The sequence below is a fragment of the Phalacrocorax aristotelis genome, chromosome 1 (assembly GCF_949628215.1).
Source record: "Phalacrocorax aristotelis chromosome 1, bGulAri2.1, whole genome shotgun sequence".
Taxonomy (NCBI): domain Eukaryota; kingdom Metazoa; phylum Chordata; class Aves; order Suliformes; family Phalacrocoracidae; genus Phalacrocorax; species Phalacrocorax aristotelis.
In genome coordinates, this window is record NC_134276.1 from 33,312,706 (window position 1) to 33,325,223 (window position 12,518).

The following is a 12,518-nucleotide window of genomic DNA, read 5'->3' on the forward strand; positions in this document are numbered from 1 at the left end:
CACCTGAGCAAAGCTAGTTAGCTCTGGCCAGATCATGTTTCCACGATTAAATAATGCTGGCTATTATAACACATTGCAAGAAAATGCAGCTATAAATCCCTGTCTCAGTTTAATTCCAATGCTTCATTGTACCATAGAAACTCTGCTATACTTTCTAGTAAGCAATAGGCTAGACATGCAACTGAGTCACCCTGAGCAGATGTTTTAGATGCTAACTCTGAGGAGATAAGAGTAACAATGCTGCTCTCCCAAGAGCTTTCCCCTCAAGGACCTTCCCATGCTACACAAACATTAACAAATTGATCTTCACTGCATCCCACCTCAGAGTTTATTAACTGAGGAAATTGGTTCCCAGAAAGATTCAGCAATTTTCTCAAGGTCGGAGAGTAGGTCCACAGAAAGGAGAAAGAGCTGGGGGATTGTGCTGGAGACCGTCACTTATTGCCATTTGATGTTTAACATCAACATTTAACACAGTGTGCTGAAGGCATGACAGCACTAGGCGTTCACCATGTCAGAAGTGGATGGGCACTGGTTTCAGAGACTCGCGCACAGCATACCTATAGTGGGGCAAGTCCCTGCTTAGCATATTGGTCACCACCACGTAACCCTGGGGAGCCACTGGACCAGCATGTCCCTGGGTGGGTGAGGGACCATCTCCTGCCTGCCTGTGGGGTTGCTTCAGGACGGGGATGAGAGGTCTGTGGCTCCACTGCTATCCTCACTAGGACACATCAGTAGGTCTCCCAGGGGTCCAGGAGGAGCTCTTGGGGGCCATGTCTACCCAGCTTAGGGAGCAGAGATGGGGAAGTCCTGGTCCCATAGTCACTCAGGTCACTCTGTGGCTTGCAGACAGCTTTCCTTTTGGTGGAAACAAGGGTAACAGGGCTACATGGGTTGTTGGTGCATACCCAGGTCTGAGCTGAAGATATACAAGACATGTCCAGGACATACATCAGAGACTGGGGACACCAGAGCAGCTCAACTGTGCCTGGAGTTCAAGGTTTTTACAGGGGCTCTGACAGTTTTGCATTTTATTACGATTTCTCATTTTCCCGTCACTTACAGTGCTGCCAAAATTTGACCATTTGGAGTAAAGTTTTCCAATCCAGGTGTTTGCCTCAGGCTGAATTATTTCAGATAGGGTGGGAGGGAGAATTTCATTTAGAGCTGTTCCTCATGGCCAAGACTCGGGCTGAGGGAAAAGGCTTATATGTAAAAAATGCTGTGACTTACCCTTGAAACTCTCCAGTGCTTTGTGAATGAAAAGATACTTGTGTGCAGGAAAGGAAAACAGAGTAGACAAGACAAGACAAGGGAATGTTTCCCCCAGAAATATTCAAAACCCGCCTGGACGTGCTCCTGTGGCCCCTGCTCTGGGTGTCCCTGCTCAAGCAGGGGGGCTGGACAAGATGATCTCCAGAAGTCCCTTCCAACCCCTGCCATTCTGTGGTTCTGGGCTTTATGGGGACAATTCAGATTGATGGCTATTGTGAGGAGAGGGGTGGAGGACCTGGCTGGGGTGAACTGGCACAGGCAGTGTACCATGACTGAAACTGGGAGGACAAGCCCAAAAAACACAGACTTTACAGAATGGGACTGAATTGCTAAGATTGGGGAAAGTTTATAGTGGGGCAAATCCTAAGGGGTGAGGCAGAAGAGGGTTAGGACAAGGATAACCATTTAAAGTTTTTGCAGCCAAGAGAAAGTACTAGTCCATAGCCTGGACTGGGTCTGTTCCTAAACTTCACCAGTCCTCTGCTGTCAGTGTTTATGTGTGAAACCACCGATGACAGCATGTTTCATTTCCCATGTACTGTTAGAGCAAGCTCTCACCCTACAGGTGTGGTCCTTTAGCTCCCTCGGCAAATCTCAACATCATGATGCTTACCGTCCTGATAAGTCATGTGGATGTCATACAACCTTAGTTAACTGCCTTTAATTTTGTCTTTAATTGCACACACATAGGTGGGGTTTCTTCATGCATCCAAAGTCCTTTAGCCTCATGCTGTGCCCTAAAAGGACATGTCTCAGCTGGCAAGCACCTATTCAGTCTGTTATTTTCCCATATATTCCTGATTTATACCATGCTTATTGGATCCTGAAACATCTTCTTCACAGGATTTTCTAGAGTGATTGCCACTGCAATGCAAGAGCTCCCCAATTATTAGTTGCCTCATTTTAGCAGAACTTCTTTGTGATGAGATATCATGATATGGTCGTCATTTGGCAAATAGGCAGCTTAGTCAGCACTGCAGCTGCCCAGTTTGAACCCACTAGGACTTGATTTTTCAGAGCACTTACTATATGATATGATGCTGTGAATCATGGAAGCATCGCTCTCCCTGACTCAGCTGAGGCTGAGAGCTCAGCACTTCTGCAAACCAAACCACTGGGCTTGGAAGTCAGGCACCTAAAAGACAAAAAAGACACAAAGAGAGCCCACCTGTGAAAACCTTGGCTGAACAATATTCCCCAGCGTTCTGGAACAAAGGAGGAGATAAGATCCAAGGATGTAATTTTGTACTTTCTCTTCCCTGCAGTCCTGTTCTCATTCACTTCTAGCTTTTGTAATAACATGAAGTAGACATCCTGCCACAGCCACAGAGTGGGTCTAATTTGTGTGCTGAAGGAAGGAGCTGTGTGGGAAAACACTGTCTGATCAGACAGTACAAACCATGTCTGCATAATACACATATGCATGGGGGCTGAACTAAGGTAGCAAAAGTAATTTTAAATTAGCATTTTCTAACGTTCTTCTGCTTGTTCTGCCAAGCTTATTAGTATTCCTTCAAAGTGGGGCTTTGATTTGTTTTGGAGTAAAGCATATTTATTCTAATTCTGTGTAGGAAATAGCCAGTTCTATCTTTCTTACAAAATATTTTTGCAAATGGTAGGGTGCCCTTCTCTTGACATTCCTCACCAACTTGGGTTCAGTGTTTGAGGATGATAAATGTGCATCAAGCCCAGCATTTCTACCACCACCTACCTGCTTTGGCTCTTGTTTCATTAGAATTTCAGCAATGTGCTGGTTCATGGCAGATAACCTCTCCCTCTCTGGGCTGCAAGTGCTTGTGAGTGTGTGTGCATGTGTAGGGGGTGAGAGAATGCGTGCATTTCTCATGTCCTCAGCATTTATTACATTCCTTTTTCTTTTCCTCCTCTGCAGCAATAAATCAATGCTACTTGTTATTGTCTACTCCTTGGGCAATATCTTGCGGGTAAAGACAGGCTCTCCTGGCTATAATGTCATATGTTTTATCAAAAGATAAAATACAAGGAAAGAACTAAAGTAAACCAAAGTCCTGTTTTTGCAGATTTTGAGAGGAAGGACCCTATCCTGGACATGCTGGCTACATTACCCGTCATGACAGACATGCTTTGCCCCACGCAGGCTCCAGTTACTGACTCCAGCCTTACGCTGCCTGCACATGCAGGAGAGGGCAGTGTGTCAGTGGGGTGACGTTTCTGCTTCCATCGTGGGAAGGAAAATTTAGGATTCCTGGTGCTACTGTCTATTTCCTGCCCACAGACAGCTTCAGGGCTGGGATGCTGGATGCACCATTCCTGTACGTGTGCAGAGGTCGGTGTGCGCTCCTTGCAGTTCTGCAGTGGGTTAATAGCAAGTGAAGCCCTAAAAATAGGTTGTTGATGGAGTAAAATATAGCCTGATTATTGTTTGCTCTGACAAGAGTGGAGGCACACACACTTGTGCCTGGAGAAACTGTAAATCAAGAGCAACAACACAGTGGGGCTTGTAGCAACTCCCTGGAGAAGCTTTGCCCAGAAAGCCTCTGCCTTCTGGTGTGTCGCCTGCTATCTAATTGCAGCAAACTGGTTTTCACTGCACAGGCTTGCTGATTTTCTACAGGAGAAAAGAAAAACACCTTTCCACACACCTAGCCCAACAAGCAGGAATTAGATATTCCTTCTCTCCACAGAGGACACCCTGAAGAGATGGGCTTGAGAAATGATGAGAAAAGAAACTGGTGTGGTGGAGGAGCAGGCAAGATGGGACCCTTCTGAAATAGAGGCATTTGAGCCAAGCCCAGAAGAACCAAAAAAAAAAAACCAACGCCAAAACCAACCCCCAAAAATTCAAACCTGGCACACCTGCTTAGGCATCCAGGACCAAATTAAACAGACAGGTTTACAACCAGGATTACATCTGGGATTTTTTCATCCTTAACCCCCTCTGATGTCAACTGGGGTTAACTGGCATCTGTGAACCTTCATGCACAAGTTACTGAAAGGTTTTTGCAGGCAGATTCTCAGAGTCTGAAGTGCAGAAAAAGCACCCCTGACACATTAACATGTTTTTATTGTGGCTTTGTAGATGTGTTTTACATTTTCTTTCTGCAGTGGCAAAGGCAGGGAGAGTTGGGTCCCCTCAAGCAAGAAATGTACTTTATCAACTCAGTTTGTCAGCAACAGCACCGGTGAAAGCATGCACACACATGCACCTCTTTCTCTATGTCTGCCCTAAACTTTGCCTATTTTTTTTTATTAAAATGGCTGCCTCAAGCTACTGACAAATAGTGCCTGTAACGTGAGATGTGCAGGGTATGAAAAAACCCACCAACTTTGATAGAACTCAGATTCCTTCTCCTGCTCCGATTTTGATAATTTCCTACTGAAAGTTTTTTCCTGTCCCCTACCCTGGTTTTCAAGGGGACGTGCATGGGTCATGATGCATTTTTCACACCCTTCAGGGAAGATGATGTCCTTGCATCAGACTGCATTCAGGCATAGCCTTCTCTGCCAGCGGGACTGCAGTGTTGCTGACTGCACCGGCAAGCACACAGCTTGTGCAGGGGAGAGGTAAACCTGGCATGCAGAAATGAGCCATCTCTTTCATGTGGCTTTTTGAGGCTCCAAAATACATGTGATGATAAAAAAGTATTACTTGCAGAAAGGGGAAGGGCTTGTCTCTGTTTGCTTGTTTGTTCCCCTTTCCTAACAAAGTTCTCCCCAGCCTTCAGGCAGTTGTCGGGGGGTGGACTTGCTTCACAATAGACATCAGATGGGTTTGAAAATACAGCACAGCCTTTGGGAGAAAGCTCTGGTTCAAGCTTTCCTTGCCCATGGCATCGTGAAGGAGGGAAGGAAAGGGAGAACCTGGTATAAAAATGGAGAATAGCTTGGGGACAACAGGATTTAGCTTGGGAGCAACTGGGTTTTGAGGATACCATGGCCACCACCAAGAAGGTGAGGTCCTCATAGCGTGGCTCTGGCCTTTCCTGCCTGCTGCACCTGGGGCTCTCCCAAGTGTTCACATCCTTGAAACTCACCTGGTTTGGGGAGCTGGTGGCTTCTCTTCCTGCCAAGCGCTACATTGCCATTCAGCTTATCTCTGGCTGAAGGAACCCACTGAGACAAGCAACTGTTTAAGACAGAATGAATTATCTACAGTCTTGCTGTCTTTCCACATCTCATTTTCCCACAACTCTCCCACTTGCTGATTATAATTGCCTTTTAATTGCTTGTATAATTTCAATTACGTACAGTAGCTGCCAAAAGTATCTGTTGAGTTCTTTTTCTCTTTTTTTTTTTTTTAAATCATTAATTGAGTTTAAATAATTCCACAACTGTGATTGCCATAGTTCTGAGAAAGCGGTGAGTTCATTTAATGGATGGACTTTCTCTGCACAGTGTCTGCTTGCTTTGGGCACAAGTTTACCAGTTTCCTCTGTAGAGGTTGTTATTTGGATCTGGTAATGCTGACCAAACATCCTTAATGTGGACAAAAGGATTTCATGGTTTATGCAATCAAATGCTGTAGGGGTATCCAGCAGCGTGATTGCAGGCAATAGCCAAGAGCAGACCATTCATCGCTGTCACTAGTGCTGATTCCATTTTACATGCCAACTAGATGCTGAACTGGAAGAAGTCCAGGATCCTTGCAGGGTTCAGATGGAGATAGGACCAATCCCTCTCAAGGGATTTTATCATGTTCAAAGCAGGGTGAGATCTGATACTGGGTTATATTGAGAGAATTTTCTTGCATAAAGCAACAATTAAATAATAAGGATAAGCTTTAAGTGGAAGATAGATATCTCCTTTGGAAGGAAGCATGAATGATCTCATGTGAGGTTGCTTTAAATTTTTTTTCCCCTGGACAAAAAAGAAAGGGACGACAGTGATGGAAAGTCTCATTGGAGACTCTCCTGTTCTTCTGTTGTGCAGAAGGGTTGAACTGGGAGGTAGAGAATATTGGATGACTGGTGAATAAGGAGCCTATATAGAACCTTCTTTCCTGAAATGTCACATTGGATGGAGATAGTTTTCTCCATCCAATGATAGGTAATAGAGATGTGCAAGACTGACAAGACCATCCATTGCTCCAAATAAGGCAGCAGGTGTAATAAAGACATCCTGTGATTGAACCTATATGGATTGCTTTCAGAATGAATAGGTTTACAATAAGATATATAAACGTGAGCATGTTTTAAATCATCAGGCAAGGAACCTTGGTCTGTAGTAGCTATTTTAATCTTGTTTTGCATTCATGTTTGTTTTCTTTAAGAAGCACATATTCTCATTGCTTGGTAAACACTAAATTACATCTCTTAAATAAGGTATGGCTCCTTTAAACTACTTTTGTTTTTCTTTTTGTTAATGTTAACCAGAAGCATAAGAGGTACTGGAGGATACACATCAAGGGAGGTCCCTGATTTAAACAGTCATGTAGCTTAACATATGTTTATTTGGAAATGTAACTTTTATCATTTTTATTAGAGCAGCAAAGAGTGGGTGATCCACTTCCCTTTCTTTATTATTCAATATATGTCAGATTCTACTCCCACAGAAAGTGGAATTAAATAAAAAGTGAAAAGGAGAGAATTCCTAAAATACATTTATTAAAAAGGATGCATTTGTGAAAATGAGGTGATTGAATTGATCTGGTCACCTGGATTTTCAAGATTTTAGATGAATATAGCTCTTTGTCTCGCCCCAGAGACTAGAAGAGGGAAACAAGTTCTCCTAGTTCTCCAATGCTTAAATATACTTTCAGCTGGAGATGAGTAACATATTGGACTGAACTTCATCCGTCAAATATCCATGGTCTGCATGGATATCTGGACTGTACATTAACTGTGCCATGGATGTAGAGACCCAAGGTGGCTCAGTACAGCGTGGTTTATCGTTCAGGTGCAGTGCCAGGTGAAGGCAGCCTAAGGATTTTAAGGTCAGGGAGGGTTCGGGAGGTGTATAATTGTGTTTGTGCAGTCCTGAGCTTTATCTACTGAACTCTGCGGGGCCCAGCCTAGCCCCCTGCGGAACTGTCCAAGTGTCCCGTGCCACACACTCTGGAGTGTAATCTCTTCTGGAGGACACACTCTGGCTATCAGCTTCTACTATTGTCGTTATTATTGCTATGATCCAGAATGTCCTTGTTGCAGTACCACAGATAATGTGGGGGATATGTGAGCTGAACAAACAAAGCAAACGGTTTTGCTTCAAAAGCCAGCTGAGCACGCCCATAGATTCTGATTAGTCAATGACTTTCACAAATTCGGTATTTTTTGCCTTTCCTCAAAACTTGCTAAGTGAACTTAGAGTACTTAGTACAAAAAATATTCTTTCATTATAACTCAAATTGTTGGATTAAATGTGGCAAATTAGGCTTTAGCATATATTAATCACAACTTTAGATAGGCTTATTTTAAAAATAAACCAAATTCTAATTTAAAGGAAAAAATATTTCCACTTGCATTATTTTTCTTTTTTCCACAGGCAGGTTCTGCATTTGCAGGCATTCCTAGAGGTCATGCTTTTCTATACCTGCCCAGGTTTTGTGCCACTGGTAAATTCTATTCTTCTGGCTTCTTTGGTTTTAGGTTATCATGAAAACCACAGAATTCCAATGATGGGATCTATATGGAAAAATAAAAGGAGTAATATAAAATTTCAGTGTCAGAATTTTCCATGCTTGCCCCGTACAAGACCATGCATTCATCATCAGAATCTGTTTCTCTTTCACTAATGATCCTTTCCTGGAGGGAATGTCTGATTATCTGACCCCCTCATATACCCTCTCTCTCCTTCATTCCTTTCAGTGGCTAGAGGATTTGGTGATGGTCAGAAATACTGCACACGTCAACGATTCCAACTTCCCTCAGGAAATGGAAACAAAAGCAAACCCATCCAAGCATTCTGAACTCTCTTTAAAGTATTGCAGAAGTAAAGGAAGGTTTGAAGTGGAGTTTCTTAACCTGTCTGAATCAAAACACTCTTCCTTGACATAAATCAGGAAAGGAAAAACTCAACGTTTTGCTAATTTGGGTAGGACTTCGATGATAATTTTCCTAGAAAGATTAAAGTGGTACGACATGAAATAACAGAAACTAAAATGAATGGAGCCGTAAATGGGATTGCATTGTGCAGGGCCCCCACATATGGTTCAAATTCGGTGCTTCCTCTGTATCTGACAGCATTCTTACAGCAAGAATGCTTCTGAGGAACCGCTGCTGCACCCACCATGAAAGCATGGAGAAGAAAACCTCACCCCACAATGTCTGTTCACCATTCTTTCTCCTCCCATGGGGACTCTGTGGTTTTATTTGTGCTCCCAGTTAAACACAGGTCTGGATTTGCTCTCATAAGCAGACTTGTTCATCATTCATGGTGTAAAGCCCAAGGCCAGCACTGGAAGGCCACCTTGTTTGGAGACAGTTGAGATATACTCCTTCAGGTCAGTTAAGTTGCTCACGCACAGATATCAAGAGCCATCTGAGATGCTGTGAGATAGCTGAGGCTGGGCTATTTCAGGCTATTCAGGCTGTGCTCACAGGTACCACACAGTATCTACAGGAGGCACATATCCACCTGGAGAGGCAACTGAAGGCCAACCGTACTATTGCAGGACAACTCCAATGGCCAGTATACTCTTGGTGTCTACAGAAGAGCCAGGTGTCTACGCTCCCGATGTAGTCAACTGAAACCTAGTCAGTGCAGTTGGCATCGTCTGAAGAGCTGTTCATGGAACCAAATGCTGAGGTGCAACTCAGTTGCCTAAACGTAGGTATCCATCTTCTTTTGAGATATCCTCCTATATTTAAGGTATTCGCACAGGACTGGCAGATATGATTTGAAACTAATGGGAGATTAACAGTGTCTAAGAAGAGCAGCTAGACTAGGTAGGATACTCAAGCCAACTAGCACCTAGGTTTTGGCAACCAAATCTCCAGGTCTAAACACAGGCACATGCTCTATGCAATGAACAACTGGTGATTCAAGTTTAAAAACAGCCCAACAGCAAAACCCTCAAACTTGGCTCTTCCTGTGTTAGCTACCATGAGGTTTCAGCACACAGTGTGGAAGAAAAACGTGAGTTGTAATGCTTGTGAGTTAACCTGTTGCCAAGTTCATTCTTCACTTTGTAGATAGAAGCTATAATTCCCGATTAGCCTATGCCAACCATTGACCACAGGTTGGCCTTGCAGGAGCTCTGAGTAGGCAATGTGTATCACATTAACACAAATCTGGCAGGAACTGGGCCAGATAGGAACCTCACTGAAATGGTGCATTCGTGCCTAACTATTAATCTGTCTTTAGTTTCACTATTTCCGTTGCACATAATTATTACCATCGGCATGAACAGTGAGTTATCCCCTTTGCTCAAGCCTGCAATGAGTCTGACTTTTTCACAGCTACGCTTAATTGTTGCCAGGGTTCCCTGTAGTAGCATTAGCCTGTTTAATATTACATGGCATGAGAAAATTAAATGATCAATATCAGGTTAAGAGCACTCAGTTGTTCTTTCTTTGCTTTTGTAATTGCTGGTGTGATGGGAAAATAATTACTATGTTGAGTTTATTGCTATTCTCATTGTTCTCTGTTGGTGTTTTTGTTGTTCAGCTATGGACAAGCCTGATTTAAATTGTCTATAATACTGTTGTCTTGGAAGGAAGTAGAAAGCAAAAGGGAAGGGAAAGGAAGTAGGAGAAATTAAAGGCTGATCTAAGATTAACATAGTGTTTACTCTGGCTCTTGGCAAGGTCTGTTTGTAAAAGTAGACTCCCAAAGCAAAGATCATCTAGAGCGGATTTGTTTAAAGTGACACTGTCAACTTAAATATCACACTTCAGGACTTTTTTTTGCTCCATCTTGTTATAAGCACCACCCAAACCAATTACATCCATCTAATGCCATTGGAACACCTTGGATTATTACAGCTGACAGACTAGAGAAAATGTACTTCTCTGTATTTTTTGGTTTGTTTTTACTGCAATTGATAGCACTCTGCCCACGACCACCAACTTGTATGGAAAACTTACGCACAAAAAGGGCCATGTATATCTGGCCCACACCCAAATCTTCTGTAGCTTTTTATTGAAGTAAGCTAATCAACAGCTGAATTTTTTTATTATTATTTCATCACTTCTCTGTCTGTGTATTAGGGCTCTTTCCTGTTTATATAGCTTTTTGATAGAGTAACAGGAGAGAAAATACCCACCACCAATGGATTTAGAGACAAGATTTTTAAAACCAGCAGGGGAAGCAGAAAAACAAAAATCCCTATCAGTCCTCTGCAGGGAGAAGGTACCCCCAGGGCCCTTGCTTTCAGCCCTGCGGAGACAAGCAGGTCTCTAGTGAAAAGATACCTACCGGCTTCAGAAGCTGGTGGGAGTGGGCTGATAAAGAGATCCCTTTAACCATGATGCTTACGAGTCACTGGTGCCAGCGTTAAGACATCCTGGGAGAAAGAGGAAAAACCCTGGTTATTCACTTCCTTTGTTTAGCTGCCTTCAGAGGTTTCAAGGGAGCTGAATACAAAGACACTGTGGCATATGCCAACTGTTGACTCTATCAAGTAATAAAGCAATCCCAGTGGGTATTAAGAAGCATGGAATCATTCTAATGAGTCTGGCAAAATCTCATTAGGATGAACAGCAGGTGATGACAAAATATTTGCTCTGTATGCAAATGACTTGTTTCCTTCTCCATCTACACGCAGTTGCATGAGTACTCAGAATAGGAGTTGTCAGATAATTACTCACTGCAGTAAAGCACTGCACATGTGGTTGTATATCAGATGCATTGGTGGCAAAAATGGGAAAAACGCTGGAAAAGAGCTGTGTTTTTAAGAGTGAGAGCCCCCCTGTATCACCAAACTCTCAGTCTCCTACCTGCACAGCACAGTTTTGCTTGGCATCCAGGAAATCCAGCTGTCTTCCCAAAAATGCCTTAAAAGCAAGGACAGGTAGGCTGCCGGTTGTTAAAGTTTTTCCATGAGCATAGAAGTCATGATGGAAGGCGGGGCAGGGGGTGTTCTGAATAATGAAAACAAGAGAAAACGTGGCAGTTCCTGTTGACAGAGGTAGGTTACTTGCATAGTCCTGAGTCTGATCTGTCCTTCTAGTTCAAAACAACTCCACTAATCAAACAGGAAGTATCCAGCTGCATAATAAATCACTGCTTTGCCCCCTTCTGCTGCCTTAACATCAGGCTATGTAGCCCTTGATATCCATTCAGTTCCTGATGGTGTTTCTGGCATAGCACGCTTCCATTCTCTCCAGTGTATCATTAATAATGCTTCCTACATTTGTTCTTAATCACATCGGTATTTACTTATTGCTGCAGTTCTGTTCCTACTTCTCATACGTGTCAGAAGGAAAAATCTTGCATAGGGGAGATGGAAGTCCCCCAAGAGCCCCATTCTTCTGTGTGCTGGAGGAGAGGAGGACAGGGGAATCGAGTCAAAGGACATTCCAGATTAAATAACCCAAGCCACACAAACACAAGGGTTCCTGCAGATCTTCTCTCCAGTGCCTGGCAGTCAAATACCTACGCTATACTTTCCCCATATAATTGTGGTTTGCTCTCAAAAAAGGAGTCAGGAATGAATTTGAAGCCTCCCTTCTAAAAACACGCCTAGGATCCCCAGGGCCATGAAAAACTTCCAACTCTAAAAGGCAAAGGACTATTTGTATGATGACCCTGCACTCCCACCATGCTCATTGGCCTTTACCTGGATTCAGTTTGCTACAGACTTTCCATCAGAAAGGGAGTTTAGTAAGCTGATTAAGAGAAAGAGCCATTTGCTTTCCACCTAAAGTCCTGTTTGTTTAGGGTGAAAACAGCACACTAAAGAGCAGAAATATGCCTCCCTCACCATCCAGCAACCTGCAGCCCAAACCTTATGGGTGTCAGGGAGAAGGGACCAGTCCCCCAAACTGTTCCCTCTACAAAAAAAAAAAAAAAATTTGTTAGATGAGGCTTTGTGTTCCCAGGTTATTAAAATGAGTTATTATTTGATTTTAATAATAGTGATTATTTAAAATTATTAATAATACTGTTGAATGCTAATAATATTAGGGGCTTTTTGGTCTGTAGATCTTTATCACAAGTGCTTTTGATCCAAGTGCTTTGTTAGGTAAAGTCAATATCATCATTTCTTCCTTCGTAAGTTTGGAAAGACTAAAAGGGTCACTGAATAGGTCAGCAAGACAACTGGAAAGCAATGCCTAGTCCTTCTGATTCCCTGATCAACAACTTCTGAGTTACAGGAGCAC

General features: G+C 43.1%; 1 long non-coding RNA gene across 1 annotated transcript; it reads right to left on the reverse strand.

Moving 5' to 3' along the window:
* Nucleotides 1-6,474: 6,474 nt before the first annotated feature.
* On the reverse strand, nt 6,475-11,344 carry LOC142054629 (uncharacterized). The gene is made up of 4 exons (XR_012659625.1): nt 11,133-11,344; nt 10,612-10,699; nt 7,786-7,877; nt 6,475-7,432 (listed from the first exon to the last, which is right to left on the reverse strand). It is a non-coding gene; the product is annotated as an uncharacterized LOC142054629 (long non-coding RNA).
* Between the last annotated feature and the right edge of the window lie 1,174 nt (nt 11,345-12,518).